This window comes from Mauremys mutica, chromosome 11 (assembly GCF_020497125.1).
Source record: "Mauremys mutica isolate MM-2020 ecotype Southern chromosome 11, ASM2049712v1, whole genome shotgun sequence".
NCBI lineage: Eukaryota > Metazoa > Chordata > Testudines > Geoemydidae > Mauremys > Mauremys mutica.
The window spans coordinates 81,862,862-81,876,760 of NC_059082.1; positions in this window are offsets into that span (position 1 = coordinate 81,862,862).

Here is a 13,899-nt window from a genome sequence, read left to right on the forward strand (position 1 = left end):
AAGAAAGGTCACAGCATCTTCACCCAGCAGGCCCTGCTTTCTCCACAATGTTCCAAGTGACCATGGCGAGGAAAGTCTCCTGATGGGACATGGTGAGGAGTCCGGCACTAAAGAAACCACCTTTCCAAGTGCCTGGTACATTAACTGCTTGTGTCAATAATTTTTTTTTTTTTGCTTCCTTTTCAACAGACTGGATCCATCACTTGCCCTCTGCCCCGCACAACAGGTCACTCACACAGAGCATTCTGCAAGCATTTCAGATTCTGCAGGTAGGGGCTGTACATGTGCATGAGATGGTGTCACAAAGATGACTGCCCTTGAGGGACTCTCCACTGATGCAAAGGGAACACCGTTGGCACTACCCCTTAGAATCGCGACGTGTAATTACCTAGCATGCTTTGATATGTCTAGTGGGCCACATTACAACAAAGGCATCTGGAACACCTCCAAAGTGCCATGTTGCCTTTTTCTTTCCATGTTATCAGTTATCTGGTGAGATTTCCTAGGGCCATGGGGCACCTTAGGAACCAGATTTTGCATTTTGTGGCTCAGACACCTTTGCCAGTCTCACTTTTATATTGAAGGGGGCGTATTTATGCCAGCCTGTTGGCCTATGGCATCATCCCCTGATGAACTGTTATTGACAATAGGGCCAGCGTTACAAAGGTGTTTAGATTAGGTGCCTAATGAGTTTTTCCAAAAGCGCCTATGGGAGTTAGGCACGTGACTGTCATGGCAAGTCATTGGCAGTTAGGTGCCTAACTCACATAGGTGCTTTTGTATCCCACTAGGCACCTAACTGCATCTTTAGGTGCCTAATCTAAATACCTTTGTAAACTTGGCCCTACAATACTATTTTGCAGTTCATGTGACAGTAAGCTGACTTCCAGCTGCCCCATGTTTTAATGGGTGTCCCTTGTTCACTTCACACCCATTTTCTAGCAGTATGTTTCTAGTGAATGCCCCTGACTCTGCTTCCCACCCCGCTTTGCAGGGTCCAAGAGAATGCCTAGAGCTAAGTGCGAAGATTAATCTTTAGAATCTCACATGTTTTTTAACCTTGGCAGTAGGGAAAACGTAGGGACTCTTGAGCTATTATACATCTTATTCTGCAAGTGGACTGATAAATTATAAAGTGGCTCAAAGGCAATGTCTGGCTTTGTGTGTTTATGGTGACCAAGCAGTGGTGCTAATCGATAGCTAGATGATAGATAAAGAGAGAGAGATGGCTTAGAAATACCAAATGATAGAATCTGTGTAGACATTCCTGGAGTCTGGGACCCAAGCCCCTCTGCACTAGCCAGGTTTCAGAGCCCAGGTCCAGCCCATGTGGGAACGTATTACACTGCTAGCTATAGCCCCACGGTCCAAGCCCCGCAAGCCCAACCTAATGGGCTCTGAGACTCATTGCTGCAGGTTTTTCTTTGCAGTGTAGACATGGGCTGACACCCTGTGGGAGGAGCTTTCTGTATTTGTTTCTGTATTTGTTGCTGTGCCATCCAGAGAGTCTCCCCTTCTGCACGCAGTGTTAGCAGTGGTGTGTGCAGTGCTTTGTTTATTGATTGAGCTATTTATCGCATTCCTGCGCTGGGTGGTGACGTGAAAGCCAAGTGTTCTCTCAGCAGTAAGTAACTGGGAAGCCACCAAGGCTCATGTTCCTCATGGTTCACTGAGTATAGTCAGCTTGCTAATGCTACAAATGCAGCAGGTTAAACTGCTCGCATCCTTAGGCACTGAATTAGCTTTTGGAGAGAACAGCGGTAACATGCCAGGAGGCAAGCTCCAAAGAGCAGGAGGCAGGTTATGGGCTCAGGGGCTCCAGCAGAAAACAGCATGTGATGCAGTGATGCTGGTTAGACCATGTGCCATGGATGGTGATGAGCTAACGCCCAAGTTCTCAGAGTGACCTGGATTAGCTTCCTACATACAGCACCCCAAGTCGCCCGAGGAAAGGGAGAACACTGTAGTTAAAGCTACGTGTCAGATTCTGGCCTGGGTTACACTCGTAAATCCAGAGACACTCTCTTGAAGTCAGTGGAGTGAGGCCAGATTTATGTGGGTGTAACTGACAGAATCTGGCACCATATCTTATCGATGCTTTCATACACCTCCTGGTTTTCATTTAAAAAGTCTCTGTCTCTTTCATACCAAAGGTCTTATTGAATAAAAAGAGGGAATATGGTTGGAGGAACCAATGACCAGGCAAGTCAATTGGAAATATTTTGTCCAGAAATTTAGGATAGCACTTAGATGATTGTTCCATTGAGCACCTATTGCCTTGGTGTTCCTTATTCTCAGACTCATTCCAGCATTTCACATTTCTCTAGGTTGGATAACCTTTGCTGCCTGCTGGTCCAACCACCCTCAGACCCTCCCTGTGACTTTTGAAGTCTAGTTTCATTAGAGAGACAAGGTGGGTGAGGTCCAGTAAAAGATCTGAACTCACCCCCTTGTCTCTCTAATATCCTCAGACCAACATGGGTTACAACACCACTGCAAACAACAACGTCTAGTTTAATTTTCTGTTTGCTCACAAATTCCAGTGTTAATGTCCACTACAAAAGAAGTTTTCAAAGTTATGAACTGAACTAATAAAGTTTGTAGAAGGGTTTGTTTGTTTTCTTTGACCAAGTAGGAACATATGGCAATTTAAAAACTAATGGGCAGGGGAAGCAGAGCCACCTCTATGGTGGCATTTTCAGAAATGCTCCCAGTTCCACGCGCAGGGCCAGGAAGGCAGGCAGAGCTTCAGAGTCTCAATGCGTGGATGAGATGATGGTGTAGAGAGGAGGGGTTCACGTTCATTAGGAACTGGGGAAACTTCTGGGATGGGAGGAGCCTATACAGGAGAGATGGGCTCCACCTAAACCAAAGTGGAACCAGACTGCTGGCACTAAACATTAAAAAGGTTGTAGAGCAGTTTTTAAACTAGGAGATGGGGGAAAGCCGACTGCTGCAGAGGAGCATGTGGATCGGACACAGACTTCTCTTAGGGGAGAGTCTGATGATAGAGAATCTCCAGGTTATACTCAGGAGCAGAGGACTGAAAAGTATAATGTAAGGGCCGGATCAGATGATAAACAGTCACATAAAAAAGAATCTGGCACATCAGAAAAAGGCAGGCTAATAAACAGGGTCAAGTTTTTAAAGTGCTTGTACACAAATGCCAGAAGTCTAAATAATAAGATGGGTGAACTAGAGTGCCTTGTGATAAAGGAGGATATAGATATAATAGGCATCACAGAAACCTGGTGGACTGAGACCAATCAATGGGACACAATCATTCCGGGGTACAAAATATATCGGAAGGACAGAACAGGTCGTGCAGGGGGAGGAGTGGCACTATATGTGAAAGAAAGTGTAGATTTAAATGAAGTAAAAATCTTCAGTGAATCCACATGTTCCATAGAGTCTCTATGGATAGAAATTTCATGCTTTAGTAAAAATATAACATTAGGGATCTATTATCGACCACCTGACCAGGACAGTAATAGCGATGATGAAATACTAAGGGAAATTAGAGAGGCTATCAAAATTAAGAACCCAATAATAGTGGGGGATTTCAATTATCCCCATATTGACTGGGAACATTTCACTTCAGGACGAAATGCAGAGATAAAATTTCTCGATACTTTAAATGACTGCTTCATGGAGCAGCTGGTACGGGAACCCACAAGGGGAGAATCGACTCTAGATTTAATCCTGAGTGGAGCGCAGGAGCTGGTCCAAGAGGTAACTATAGCAGGACCTCTTGGAAATAATGACCATAATACAATAGCATTCAACATCCCTGTGGTGGGAAGAACACCTCAACTGCCCAACACTGTGGCATTTAATTTCAAAAGGGGGAACTATACAAAAATGAGGGGGTTAGTTAGACAAAAGTTAAAAGGTACAGTGACTAAAGTGAAATCCCTGCAAGTTGCATGGGCCCTTTTTAAAGACACCATAATAGAGGCCCAACTTCAATGTATACCCCAAATTAAGAAAAACAGTAAAAGAACTAAAAAAGAGCCACTGTGGCTTAACAACCATGTAAAAGAAGCAGTGAGAGATAAAAAGACTTCCTTTAAGAAGTGGAAGTCAAATCCTAGTGAGGCAAATAGAAAGGAGCACAAACACTGCCAACTTAAGTGCAAGAGTGTAATAAGAAAAGCCAAAGAGGAGTTTGAAGAACGGCTAGCCAAAAACTCCAAAGGTAATAACAAAATGTTTTTTAAGTACATCAGAAGCAGGAAGCCTGCTAAACAACCAGTGGGGCCCCTTGATGATCAAAATACAAAAGGAGCGCTTAAAGACGATAAAGTCATTGCGGAGAAACTAAATGGATTCTTTGCTTCAGTCTTCACGGCTGAGGATGTTAGGGAGATTCCCAAACCTGAGCTGGCTTTTGTAGGTGACAAATCTGAGGAACTGTCACAGATTGAAGTGTCACTAGAGGAGGTTTTGGAATTAATTGATAAACTCAACATTAACAAGTCACCGGGACCAGATGGCATTCACCCAAGAGTTCTGAAAGAACTCAAATGTGAAGTTGCGGAACTATTAACTAAGGTTTGTAACCTGTCCTTTAAATCGGCTTCGGTACCCAATGACTGGAAGTTAGCTAATGTAACGCCAATATTTAAAAAGGGCTCTAGGGGTGATCCCGGCAATTACAGACCAGTAAGTCTAACGTCGGTACCGGGCAAATTAGTTGAAACAATAGTAAAGAATAAAATTGTCAGACACATAGAAAAACATAAACTCTTGAGCACTAGTCAACATGGTTTCTGTAAAGGGAAATCGTGTCTTACTAATCTATTAGAATTCTTTGAAGGGGTCAACAAACATGTGGACAAGGGGGATCCGGTGGACATAGTGTACTTAGATTTCCAGAAAGCCTTTGACAAGGTCCCTCACCAAAGGCTCTTACATAAATTAAGCTGTCATGGGATAAAAGGGAAGGTCCTTTCATGGATTGAGAACTGGTTAAAGGACAGGGAACAAAGGGTAGGAATTAATGGTAAATTTTCAGAATGGAGAGGGGTAACTAGTGGTGTTTCCCAAGGGTCAGTCCTCGGACCAATCCTATTCAATTTATTCATAAATGATCTGGAGAAAGGAGTAAACAGTGAGGTGGCCAAGTTTGCAGATGATACTAAACTTCTCAAGATAGTTAAGACCAAAGCAGATTGTGAAGAACTTCAAAAAGATCTCACAAAACTAAGTGGTTGGGCAACAAAATGGCAAATGAAATTTAATGTGGATAAATGTAAAGTAATGCACATTGGAAAAAATAACCCCAACTATACATACAACATGATGGGGGCTAATTTAGCTACAACGAGTCAGGAAAAAGATCTTGGCGTCATCGTGGATAGTTCTCTGAAGATGTCCACGCAGTGTGCAGAGGCGGTCAAAAAAGCAAACAGGATGTTAGGAATCATTAAAAAGGGGATAGAGAATAAGACTGAGAATATATTATTGCCCTTATATAAATCCATGGTACGCCCACATCTCGAATACTGTGTACAGATGTGGTCTCCCCACCTCAAAAAAGATATTCTAGCACTAGAAAAGGTTCAGAAAAGGGCAACTAAAATGATTAGGGGTTTAGAGAGGGTCCCATACGAGGAAAGATTAAAGAGGCTAGGACTCTTCAGCTTGGAAAAGAGAAGACTAAGGGGGGACATGATAGAGGTATATAAAATCATGAGTGATGTTGAGAAAGTTGATAAGGAAAAGTTATTTACTTATTCCCATAATACAAGAACTAGGGGTCACCAAATGAAATTAATAGGCAGCAGGTTTAAAACAAATAAAAGGAAGTTCTTCTTCACACAGCGCACAGTCAACTTGTGGAACTCCTTGCCTGAGGAGGTTGTGAAGGCTAGGACTATAACAATGTTTAAAAGGGGACTGGATAAATTCATGGTGGCTAAGTTCATAAATGGCTATTAGCCAGGATGGGTAAGAATGGTGTCCCTAGCCTCTGTTTGTCAGAGGATGGAGATGGATGGCAGGAGAGAGATCACTTGATCATTACCTGTTAGGTTCACTCTCTCTGGGGCACCTGGCATTGGCCACTGTCGGTAGACAGATACTGGGCTAGATGGACCTTTGGTCTGACCTGGTACGGCCTTTCTTATGTTCTTATGTTCTTATGTCAGAGAGATGGAGGCGGCAGTGGTCCAGATAACCGATGACCAAGGCAGGGACAAGGGCTTCAGCAGCGGCAGTGGGAAGAAAGGTCTTGAGAGATGTTGCAGAAGAAGAGCAGACGGGATCTAGTGCCAGCCTGGGCATGATGGAGGAGGGAAGAGTCAAATACAACAGCAAATGTACCTGCCTGGGGAACAGGGAGGAGAGCGGAATAGAAGGCGAATAGCAGGTGATGAGAACTGACTCGAGAGCTGTATTTAATAGCACTCTTATATAGATCATGTTATTTTCCCTAAGGCGACCTTAGGAAGCCCTCAGTGCACTGTCAGCCTGAAATCGCCTCTTAAAACTATAAAAAGAGCTGAGATACAAACCTTGATTTTTCAGTTCATGGGCCAGATTCTCAGCTGGTAGAAATCATCACAGTTCCTTTGAGGTCAGTTATGAATCTGTTCCATATAGGTTTCTTATACTTACAGATCAGGATTCTGCTCGGAGACCTTCAAACCATCACGTTATCTTTTCATAATGCCATTGCATTAGCAAAGCTGACAATGTGAGGTCTGGGGTGCCAAGAATTACAAAATATACGGACCATCAATAGCTTTGGAAAGACATTTTTCCTGGGTCATTCATGCCAGTGAAGCAACCTGGCATCGACTAAAGCCAACTTGGCAGTTACAGTCCCATTGTTCCTACTTCCATTATCATTATAAATGAAATACAATTAATTGCAGTTTTCTTATTCTGTGACACTGGGCCACTTTTCCAAAGGCATTTAGGCACCTAAAGATTCTGATAAGCACTGAGTTTTGCCTAAGCAGGTTAAGTGCCTAACTCCTGGGAGTTATGTCGCCAAGGGTATGTCTACACGGCAAGCAGGAACCCGCGGCAGCAAGTCTCAGTCCCTGGGCTTACAGACTTGGGCTCGCACGATAGCACTAAAATAACGGTGTGGATGCTCAGGGTCTGTAGCCTGCCTCCTCCCTCAGCATCAAAGCTTGAGCTCCAGCCCGAACCTGAATGTCTACACCGGGTGAGCCCTGCAGCCCGAGTCTGTACACCAGGGTGCTGAGAGGCGTTACTTTAGTACCTCGTTTTTGTTATGAACAAAAAAAAATGGTTATCTGATCCAAACTCTTAGCCAGCACGAGACTGCCAAGACCTGACAAACGCCCGCTGGATCAAGGGTTATTCTGCACTTGGTGCTGTGTGCGGTTGCCATCTTCTGCTAAAAGGTGGAGGCACTTGAGGAGTGGCTGAAGTGATTTCTGTACACAGCCGTTGTACACTAGTCTGTGAAATACTCTGAGAGCCTTTGGGCTGAGAGGTTTTATATACATGTAAGACATTATTACCCATCACTTCAAAACAAATCTCAGGAAACAGGGCAGTTATTTGTAATCTCCTAAAATCTGCAACTATATCTCTATATGTATGATGAAATAATATCTTTCTCTATGATATAGTGGCTCAGACACCAATCCTGCAAAGACTTATGCATATGCTTAACCTTAAGCACTTAAATAGTGCCATTAAGCTCAGTGGCATGGTTACAGACTAACTCTTGCCAAATAATAGAATTATTATTAATTATTATTATTATTAAACATTTATGTTGTGTTAGCACGTGGAGGCCTCAATCTGCTCAGGGTCCCATTGTGTTAGGTGCTGTACATACAGATAGTAAATGCCAGCGTCTCTGTCCTAAAGAGCTTGCTGTTTTATCAACAAGCCATTACTAGGGTATGCAACAAACACACAGATCAGTTGTGGAGGGAAAATCAGATTAAAAACATAACAGGGAATTCCGCATAGACCAGCCGCGTTCACCATTCCTAACCAATCAATGGTAGCAGGAATTGCAACTTGCCGCCTGCCCAGCCTAGAACTAACGACACACCAATAACCTAAAGGCAAATGTTCCAGGTCTCCAGAGGTGAACGCCCTGTGCATGAAACCCCACTGGCCACTCATCAGGTGGACATTTTTTTTCCTGCCTCTTCCTCCTCGTTTTAAAATTGCCCACTGACTTTAACGAGACTGACTGTGGGCTCAGACAGCTCATGCAGCCGTCACCAGGGAGGCGTTTCCCCCGTCCTGATTTCAATACAAATGCTGCCCAGCTAGTAATATTGCTTGACCTGTTTATGTTGCCTGCAGCACGGTATATATCTTATGAAAACCACTTACTGGAACACTTGCATTAAATAGAACGGTCGAGTCCTTGGGCTTTATTCCCAGGTGACCTGCCCAAATTAGCTCTATTTGTGAAACTCAGTGTTCCAGAAAAGCAGGAGGCGATCAAAACTAAACCACCCAAGCACCCTGTGAGATCAGGCTTCCTGCCTCTCTGCAAAGGGCCACCGTGTGCCAGCTGCCCTGGTGGTTTCTGTGACATGAATATCTGTCCCCCCCAGGAAGTGGGCTCTGAGCACTTACTAACTTCATATAGGCCAGCGGTTCCCAACCAGGAGCCCACTGCCCCACAGCTGAAGCCCAGCGCCCCGAGCGGGGCTGAAACCAGGAGCGGAACTGTGGGGAGCCCCAAGCCCTAGTGCTCCCCCGGGGCTAAAGTCCCGAGCCCAGCACCCCAGGGGGCTGAAGCCAGAGCTGCAGGGCTGATGCCCAGAGCCCCGGCACCCTCTGCAGGGAGCCCTGAGCCTCAGGGTTCCCTGCAGGGCTAAAGCCCCAAGCCCCAGTGCTCCCACGGGTCTAAAGTCCAGAGCCCCAGTGCCCCTGCAGGGCAGAAGCCCCCGCCCCAGGTCTCCCCCACCCCGGTGGCTGAAGCGCAGAGCCCTGAGCCCCCCCAACCCTTTGTGGCTAATGCCCCAAGGCCCCCCGCACCCAGTGGCTGAAGCCAGGAGCCCCGAGTCTGCCCCTCTCCCTTCTGGGCCCTGGAGTTTTTATAGCATGTTGGGGGGTGGAGGGGCTCAGAAAGAAAAAGATTGAGAACCCCTGGACTTGATGACCCTGGCGGTGCCTTCGAACCCCAGGAGTCTATCGCTGGGTGTAGAATTAAGCTAGTAAGAAAAGAACAGGAGGACTTGTGGCACCTTAGGCTTTGGCTACACTTACACTTCAAAGCGCTGCCGCGGCAGCGCTTTGAAGCGCTAAGTGTAGTCAAAGCGCCAGCGCTGGGAGAAAACTCTCCCAGCGCTGTCCGTACTCCACTTCCCTGTGGGGAATAACGGACAGCGCTGGGAGCGCGGCTCCCAACGCTGGGGCTTTGACTACACTGGCGCTTTGTAGCGCCGCAATTTGCAGCGCTGCAGAGGGTGTGTTTTCACACCCTGCTGCAGCGCTGCAAATTTGTAAGTGTAGCCAAGCCCTTAGAGACTAACAAATGTATTTGAGCATAAGCTTTCATGGGCTACAGCCCACTTCATCAGCTGCATAGACTGGAACACACAGACAGGAGATATATACACATGCATGAAAGAGCATGAAAAGGTGGGAGTTGTCTTACCAACTCTGAGAGGCCAATTAAAAAAACCAGACTCCAATGAGAAACTGCTGAGCTGGAATTGATATGCAAACTAGATACAATCACCTTACATTTAAATAGGGACTGGGAATGGCTGAGCCATTACAAACATTGACTCTATCTCCCCTTGTAAGTATTCTCACACTTCTTATCAAACTGTCTGTACTGGGCTATCTTGATTATCACTTCAAAAGTTTTTTTTCCTGACTTGGCCTCTCAGAGTTGGTAAGACAACTCCCACCTTTTCACGCTCTTTCATGCTCTCTGTATGTATATATATATATAGATCTCCTCACTATATGTTCCATTCCATGCATCCAAAGAAGTGAGCAGTAGCCCACGAAAGCTTATGCTCAAATAAATTTGTTAGTCTCTCAGGTGCCACAAGGACTCCTGCTCTTTTTGCGGATACAGACTAACACGGCTGCTACTCTGAAACTAGTAAGAAATGGAAAATTGGGGGACATAGAATCAGTTTTGTTCACATTAATACTCACATTCTCTTTTATTGCAATAGATAGATAGATAAGTTGTTTTATGGAGTAATGAATGACATACTGGTAGTTTCATGCCTGCTGTAGTGCTCAGTTGTCACTCAGTGCTTAAGGAGCTTACACGAGATCTGCCTCATTTGCTGTGTCCAGTTTCCCCTGCTGTGCATAACGAGTGTTTCACGTGCTGGCCAGACGGTGTGGGAAGCTCAGCCCTTAAAGGCCCAGTCCCCAGTCTCACACCTGTCTAATCCAGTGCAGAAACCATTAGGAGTTGGGCAAAAGATCGCGTCCTTGAGCCTGTGCATTGACACTGCGCCCCTTGCTTGCCAAAGAACTCTGCTCCTGGCTCCCACCGCGCTTACATGGGACATACGCGGTGCTCAGATCTTGTGCTGGCTTTCGGCCCTGGGGTGAATTTCAGCCTATATGCCTAATCCAAAATACCTTTCCTTACAATGCAGGTCACCAGCATCTAACCCTGTTCTCTTCATTGGGGAGAGGGGGATTTAGGCTGGGCTGAGGTTTTTAAGCCTGCCCTTAAGGCATCTGCACATATTTTACAAGTGAGTTCATGTTGTGAGTTGTACATCAGGAATGCTAATATTATACTCAAAGCAAAATCTCACCTAACGCGGGGTCATTGTGTAACAGTGAGGCTGGGTAGGTGAGGTCTTGTAAGGATTAATGAAGTTCAAGGGAAAGTTCTGTGTTTTATTCTGAAGATCAACAGGGAAGTAGCAGATTAAAAACTATGATACAGTGCAAGAGACCTGCCTGGCAGCTTGGAAAAGAGACGGCTAAGGGGGGATACGCTAGAGGTCTATAAAATCATGACTGCTGTGGAGAAAGCAAATAAGAAAGTGTTATTTACTCCTCAGAACACAAGAACTAGGGGTCACCCAATGAAATTAGTAGGCAGCAGGTTTAAAACAAACAAAAGGAAGTATTTATTCACACAACACAGAGTGAATCTGTGGAACTCTTCGCCAGAGGATGTTGTGAAGACTATAACAGGGTTCAAAAAGAACTAGACAAGTTCATGGAGGATGGGTCTGCAATGGCTATTAGCTAGCATGGGCAGGGATGCAAAACCATGCTCAGAAGTGTCCCTAGCCTCTGTTTGCCAGAAGCTGGGAATGGGCGACAGGGGATGGATCACTTGATGATGCCCTGTTCTGTTCATTCCCTCTGAAGCAGCTTGCATTGGTCACTGTCGGTAGACAGGACACTGGGCTAAATGGACCATTGGTCTGACCCAGTATGGCCGTTCTTATGTTCTGGCAGGAATGCTCACAGTCATTGATCTTCTGTGTGACCATGAGTGTAATGTAGATAATGTAGCTCCATGGAGAAGGAGTGGGGAGGAAGGTACCTGAGGTCCACATCTCTTGCATGTCACCAAATACATTTCCGTAGGAGCTCCGTGTGCCCATAGCATGGTGACTGAAGTAGAACAAGGAAGGCATGGGTAATGGAGATCCAGAACTATGTGATTCCACCTACCAAACAATACCCCACTATGGAGATGAGGGGGAAAGAAACCATGTGGGGTGGAAGTGCTACTACCCCATGCCCTATGGGGAGGATGGCTTCACACCCAATCTCTGTTGGAACTGTGTGTTTACTCAGAGAATTCTTTCCCAGGCATCTGGCTGGTGGGTCTCACCCACAGGCTCAGGGTCTAACTTATCGGTGTATTTGGGGTCAGGAAGGAATGTTCCCTTGGGTCAGATTGGCAGAAACCTTGGTTTCTTTTAACCTTTCTCTGCACTGTGAGGCATGGATCATGTGCAGGTTTAAACTAGTGTAAATGGTGGATTCTCTGTAACTTGAAATCTTTAAACCATGATTTGAGGACGTCAGTAACTCAGATCGAGGTCAGGGGTCTATTACAGGAGTGGGTGGATGAGGTTCTGTGGCCTGTGATGTGCAGGTCAGACTGGATGATCATGATGGTCCCTTCTGGCCTTAAAATCTATGAGTCTGTGCTGTGCACAAGGTTTAGATTTGGCCCATAGCCAGTACAGGGCTGTAGGGTGTTTTATTCACAAATTGAAACGATGTCTGTAATAACACCATATACCTTTTAAATACCCCAGTTGCCTGGAGACCAGTCTCACGACTCACTAGTTTTTACATCCGCAGATGGTAATATGTCGTTTGTTTGTTTCCACTCCTATTCAGCCCTAGAGCTTCTCAGATAGATGTTAGAACCACTGGAAGGGCTGGCTCCACTTCAGGTAAAATATGCACCAACCCTAACTCTTACCTAAGACCACTGTCAAGATATTTCCGAAGTGAACTGGGTCAGAAATGTTTGTGGCTCTCACAAATAAGCCTGTTCTCATGAGACTTCCAATGCAGCGATGTTCAGATGCACTTGACAAGCTTCCGATAAATGCCTGAAAGGCTGGACAGTGATAAAAAAAACCCAAAAAAATCAAAATCTGTCAGGGACAGTAGTTGGTCCTGCTAGTGAAGGCAGGGGGCTGGACTCAGTGACCTTTCAAGGTCCCTTCCAGCTCTAGGAGATAGGTATAGCTCCATAAAAAAAAACAACTTAACCCTGCAGTCCAGATCTTTCCATCACTAATTTAAACAGAAATGGAGTCACATTTCCCAAGGACAATAGTGATGTGGCCCTACAGTTTGTGTGACCAGTAAGCAACTCAACAGTCCTTGACCTTGAAATACTGCACAGGGATGAGTGTCCTCTGAGACATTAATTAACAAGCTTGACAATTATTCTGTCTCATCAACTATATCTGAAGGCGCTGGTGACACAGGAGGTAAAGCAAAAATACACAGATTGATACCATCCAAACTTTGCAACTCCTAAGTTACAGCCGGATTCTACAGCTCTTACGCTGAGTAGCATCTGCTTGTGCAAATAGTCACCCTAAAGCCAAGGGAACTACTCACCTGTATAAAAACTACTCAGCGTAAGGGTCACAGAACCAGGCTCTTACTAGACAGGTTAGCAAGTCACAAGCATTGCACAACTTCTTTGTTGCACTGAGGAATGAGTAGCTCTGCAGGAATTAGTTGGCAATAAATCCACTGTGTTCACATCAAGAGATGTTCCGTGAGCGCCGGTGATCACCAAAATGAGAATTTAAGACAATAGAAGGATGATTCATGTCACTTAAAGTCAATGCACTTCAGTGCAGAATTGGAACTGATAATGTTATAAAACTGAGGGTAAGACTGACACAGAAACTGAGGATTTCCGGATTCTAGACAGGCCGTGCTAACATTAAGCCTGTGACAACACTCCACAAATCTTTTTTTTACCACAGACACCCAAGACCACTAGTTTTCTTGGAGGTCTCTTATCCAGCCACCATCCTCATTTTCCCCAAGGCCTTTAATAACTCTCTGACATTAAGAACACAACTGATTCACTAAACGTTATCACTGTGGTGGACAGCTGAGTGGTTACACTGAATGGGCCACTTCTGTCAGTTTGGCTGTGGAAACACAGATCCATTTCTCATGCCTCTCAACTCACTAGCTACTGTTGTTCATTACATGCCTAATCCAATTCCCACTGTTGTGAGTTCCCACTGGAGCCTTTCCATTGACTTCAATGGGAGTTCAGCTGGGTTCTCAGAGTATATCACATACAAACATTGCTCTGGATTTAAAACCAGATAGAAGAAATGGTTAATAATCATATGAAAAAGTAATGGCCATGCTCTCATTCAAACACTTGGTTTGATTTTAAGGGTAAAAGGTGGTAGAATCAAAATCTCCCTGCTGATTGAACCAAAA